Here is a 6199-nt window from a genome sequence, read left to right as displayed (position 1 = left end):
TTCATGTGGTTTGACATGATTTGTCATTGTTTAAAGGATTGTTATGTTATTCCTACACCTGTTGACCAAGCATGCAAGTTTATAGAATTCCTATTCTTTTGAATCTTCCGTCTTATACCCGCATTCACGCTTTCAAAATCATGTGAACCAAACATCTAATGGCGACAAACATATTTTGGGCGAGCGGAGCAAGGCTCTTCATATTCACAAATTTTTGACTTAATTTTTTCACATGTTCTTGCTATCCAACATTGAGCAAGGCACTTCCTATTCAGACTTCAAGTGTCCATGGAGGAACCATTTCGGTAGTTGTATCCATACAATAAATACTTTAATTATCATCTTTGTGGTATAGTGAATACCGAAGAGGAATTATGGCACACGGGTGTGGGAGCACCGACCCAAATCTCCTTCTATCTTTTCATTTTGAATCTTTTATATCTTTTGAACCAAAAGTTCATATTAAGTTTCATTTGCATATTCGTATCCCTTATGATGAGGCATTTGAAATAAGATCACTTTTGAATACATTTTGATTAGTTTTTAAAACTTCACCAAGTTTCATTTACTAGAACTTGATATGAACAAATGACAAAATCCACAAGTTTTAGAAACTAAACCTTAAAACATGGTGCGCCATAGTGTAGAATCCAATGACTTTACGGATCACGAAGCAATCGTGCGGCCGGGCAGGTGCGTGCCCCTACAAATTTGCACGGTGAACACCCTTTAAGATATAGTTAAACCAATAGTTAGAACATCTCCCTCTTGAGTTTTTTTGAAAGATCCAGCAAAATGCTGGCTTGATTCGATTTAGCAGAAAGCAATGGAAGAACAACATGGTGAAGATCCGAAGATCAAAGAAAAATAAAAACAGCAGCCCTATTAGCTGCAGCAGAACACTCCATACAATCCACAACAAGACAACGCAGCTTCGACTCCGACAGAGAACTATGAAGAAACTAGGCAAAGTTGGCATCACGGAAGGTCACCGAACAAACCACCTGTCATGCGTCATCGTATACCACCGGTGCCCCTCCACCGCGGCTTCAACTTCACAACAACAAACAGTCGAGGCGGCCCCACGGACACGTTGATGTCCACAACACAACCTTCTTCTTGTAGACGTTGTTGGGCCTCCAGGTGCAGAGGTTTGTAGGAAAGTAGCAAATTTCCCTCAAGTGGATGACCAAAGGTTTATCAATTTGTGGGAGGCATAGGATGAAGATGGTCTCTCTCAAACAACCCTGCAACCAAATAACAAAGAGTCTCTTGTGTCCCCAACACACCCAATACAATGGTAAATTGTATGGGTGCACTAGTTCGGCGAAGAGATGGTGATACAAGTGCAATATGGATGGTAGATATAGGTTTTTATAATTTGAAATTATAAAAATAGCAATGTAACTAATGATAAAAGTGAGCGAAAACGGTATTGCAATGTGTTGAAACAAGGCCTAGGGTTCATAATTTCACTAGTGCAAGTTCTCTCAACAGTAATAACATAATTAGATCATATAACAATCCCTCAACATGCAACAAAAAGTCACTCCAAAGTCACTAATAGCGAAGAACAAACGAAGAGATTATTGTAGGGTACAAAACCACCTCAAAGTTATTATTTCCGATCAATCCATTGGGCTATTCCTATAAGTGACACAAACAGCCCTAGAGTTTGTTGCAAAATAACACCTTAAGACACAAATCAACCAAAACCCTCATGTCACCTAGATACTCCAATGTCACCACAAGTATCCACGGGTATGGTTATATGATATGCATCACACAATCTCAGATTCATCTATTCAACCAACACAAAGAACTTCAAAGAGTGCCCCAAAGTTTCTAGCGGAGAGTCATGAAGAAAACGTGTGCCAACCCCTATGCATAGATTCCCAAGGTCACGGAACCCGCAAGTTGATCACCAAAATATACATCAAGTGAATCAATAGAATACCCCATTGTCACCACGGGTATCCCACACAAGACATACATCAAGTGTTCTCAAATCCTTAAAGACTCAATCCGATAAGATAACTTCAAAGGAAAAACTCAATCCATTACAAGACATAGAGGGGGAGAAACATCATAAGATCCAACTATAATAGCAAAGCTCGCGATACATCAAGATTGTGCCAAATCAAGAACACGAGAGAGAGAGAGAGGGAGAGAGAGAGAGAGAGAGAGAGAGATCAAACACATAGCTACTGGTACATACCCTCAACCCTGAGGGTGAACTACTCCCTCCTTGTCATGGAGAGCGTCGGGATGATGAAGATGGCCACCTGTGATGGATCCCCCCTCCGGCAGGGTGCTGGAACAGGGCCCCGATTGGTTTTTGGTGGCTATAGAGGCTTGCGGCGGTGGAACTCCCGATCTCGGTTATTTTCTGGAGCTTTGGGGATTTATAGGAGAGGTTGGCATCGAGAACAAGCCCGGGGCCCCACGGGAAGTCCATGAGGCACAGGGGCACGCCCTAGGGGGTGGGCGCGCCCTCCACCCTCGTGGGGCCCACGGGACTCCCCTCTGATAACTCTTCGTTCTAGTATTTTTATATTTTCCAGAAAAATCCCCGTTGATTTTCAGTGCATTCCGAGAACTTTTATTTCTGCACAAAAACAATACCACGGTAGTTCTGCTCGAAAAAACGTCAGTCCGTGTTAGTTCTAACCAAATCATACCAAAATCATGTAAAAATATTATAAACATGGCATGAATACATCAAAAATTATAGATACGTTGGAGACATATCAGCATCCCCAAGCTTAATTCCTGCTCGTCCCCGAGTAGGTAAATGATAAAAACAGAATTTTTGATGTGGAATGCTACCTAATATAATTATCAATGTAATTTTATTTATTGTGGCATGATGTTCATATATGAAAGATTTAAGAGAAAAGTTTAATATTGACATAAAAATAATAATACTTCAAGCATACTAACAAAGTAATCATGTCTTCTCAAAATAACATGGCCAAAGAAAGTTCATCCCTACAAAATCATATAGTTTGGCTATACCCATCTTCGTCACACAAAATATTCAGATCATGCACAACCCCGATGATAAGCCAAGCAATTTTTTCATACTTTAGTATTCTCAAACTTTTTCAACTTTCACGCAATACATGAGTATGAGCCATGGACATAGCACTAGAGGTGGAATAGAATGGTGGCTGCGGAGAAAACAAAAGGAGGAAGATGGTCTCACATTAATTAGGCGTATTAATGGGCTATGGAGATGCCCATCAATAGATATGAATGTGAGTGAGTAGGGATTGCCACACAACGGATGCACTAGAGCTATAAATGTATGAAAGCCCAACAAAAGAAACTAAGTGGGTGTGCATCCAACTTGCTTGCTCACGAAGACCTAGGGCGTTTTGAGAAAGCCCATTATTGGAATATACAAGCCAAGTTCTATAATGAAAATTCCCACTAGTATATGAAAGTGACAAAATAAGAGACTCTCTATCAAGAAGATCATGGTGCTACTTTGAAGCACAAGCGTGGAAAAAGGATAGTAGCATTGTCCCTTCTCTCTTTTTCTCTCATTTTTTGGGCCTTCTTTTTTTTGGCATTTCTCTTTTTTTTCCTCACATGGGACAATGCTCTAATAATGAAGATCATCACACTTTTATTTACTTACAACTCAAGAATTACAACTCGATACTTAGAACAAAATATGACTCTATATGAATGCCTCCGGCAGTGTACCGGAATGTGCAATGACTCAAGAGTGACATGTATGAAAGAATTATGAAAGGTGGCTTTGCCACAAATACGATGTCAACTACATGATCATGCAAAGCAATATGACAATGATGAAGCGTGTCATAATAACGAAACGGTGGAAAGTTGCATGACAATATATCTCGGAATGGCTATGGAAATGCCATAATAGGTAGGTATGGTGGCTATTTTGAGGAAGGTATATGGCGGGTTTATGGTACCGGCAAAAGTTGCGCGATACTAGAGAGGCTAGCAATGGTGGAAGGATGAGAGTGCGTATAATCCATGGACTCAACATTAGTCATAAATAACTCACATACTTATTGCAAAAGTCTATTAGCTATCAAAACAAAGTACTACACGCATGCTCCTAGGGGGATAGATTGGTAGGAAGAGACCATCGCTCGTCCTCGTGATATAACCAACAATATTAATCCAGTAGTTATTCAAGTCGCTCAGAATGTTTCCCCTATGAAAGTTACATGCATGCATATGATAGAGATGCACTCACGTAACAAAGAGGAAAAGAGAAATTTGATCGTGCATGCATTACCTTGGGAGATGTGCATGTATGTGCATGCAAGAAAATGCTCATACGCTAGCATTTTTGATCAGTTTGAGAAGACAGAGATTAGAAGGAGTACGTGTATCCATGAGGCAGGAGTTTTGGTCGCTGCTAACAGCTAGAGAAGAGTCCCGGTCGACTACTACTTTCATCAGGCACGGCCACCCGAGAAAGAAGCATATTTGTCGATGTTTCGAGGGTTCAAACAGCTCACGTTAAAGGAAACCGGATGGGGCCCACCATCAGCTTATTTTGTGAAGATGACACACATGTATCATGTCATGGTTTGCTTAGGAAATAAAAACAGCCGAGATGTAAAAGGCATTTTTCTTAAGAGTCCTATAGTTATGTTTAAGCAAAGTCGTGAAGTTGTTTTATTTAGTTTTTAGCCGTGAGAGTAGAGATAGGATTTTCCTTGGCTGTCAAGTTTCTTTAGATGGTCCGGCTGGTATAAAAGCCTAGGTACGGCCATGTAATAGGTAGGTTATTTTGAGATGAATTAGACACGTGTGTGTTTTTTCGGCCGTCGGCCATTATCGAGTTTTGAGAAATCTTGTCAAAAGTCTTTACTGGCGTGTGAGTTCCTGCGATGCGACGCGTAGGAGATTACAAGCTGAACCTATACGGTTCGTCCATGTTATTCCTTCATATCGAGGGGTTGGCGTGTTGTTTTCGTGGGATTTGTGAACATCTTCGTAAACCCGTGACTTGTTCTTGCTGCGATGGATGTTTGTGCCATGAAAGATTGGGCCAACAATGGATCGACCCTCGCCTCGAGGTTCGCCCCACATCAAGTGGTATCAGAGACCGGTGTTTCTCACGACACTTCAGAGGAGACGGCCGGCGCGCCGTCACCAAGGAGCTACTAGAGGCTCTCCGGCGATTTTTTGCTAGAGGAGAAGGGTTATGGTGCTGAACTTTTTCACACCTACTGTAAAGTGGGAGAGAAAGTTTGCGCCACAACGATCGACCATGGCAGTTTGATCAACGCGGTCGGCATCGATATGGTGGAAAAGCTGGTGCTATCAATGACACCACATGCACGACCGTACTCACTGAGGGGGTGCTACGACAAGATCGACATTACGCATCAAACTACGGTACTATTTTCCGTCGGCAATTTTTTTTGTGAAGTTTTGTGCGACATAATTCCTGTACCGATGGTTTCGTGTCATATGCTGTTGGGAGAGCCATGGTACCAGAAAAACAATGCTACATATGACTATCTCGTTAACATGTACACTATCAAACATGATACAAAATATGTTCTTGTGTCCAATGAGAAGTTTTTCAAGACTTGGAGGAAAGAACGACTTCAGAAGATAAAGGAACAAGAAGAAGCAAAGGAGGAAGTCAAACGTGCAGAAATTTTTTGGCACAAGTTTAGTCCACAGAATATGTTGTTGCTATAGAGACTGACTTGAAACCGAGGTCGGTTTCGCTTGAAGAGAGGGAGGATGATATAACCAGCAATATTAATCCAGTAGTTATTCAGGTCGCTCAGAATGTTTCCCCTATGAAAGTTACATGCATGCATATGATAGAGATGCACTCTCGTAACAAAGAGGAAAAGAGAAAGTTGATCGTGCATGCATTACCTTGGGAGATGTGCATGTACGTGCATGCAAGAAAATGCTCATACACTAGCATTTTTGATCAATTTGAGAAGACAGAGATTAGAAGGAATACATGTATCCATGAGGCAGGAGTTTTGGTCGCTGCTAACAGCCAGAGAAGAGTCCCGGTCGACTACTACTTTCATCAGGCACGGCCACCCGAGAAAGAAGCATATTCGTCGATGTTTCGAGGGATCAAACAGCTCACGTTGAAGGAAACCGGATGGGTCCCACCATCAGCTTATTTTGTGAAGATTACACACATGTACCGTGTCATGGTTTGCTTAGG

Source organism: Triticum dicoccoides, chromosome 6A (assembly GCF_002162155.2).
Source record: "Triticum dicoccoides isolate Atlit2015 ecotype Zavitan chromosome 6A, WEW_v2.0, whole genome shotgun sequence".
In the NCBI taxonomy this organism is placed as follows: Eukaryota; Viridiplantae; Streptophyta; class Magnoliopsida; order Poales; family Poaceae; genus Triticum; species Triticum dicoccoides.
Note: the sequence above shows the minus strand (reverse complement) of the source record.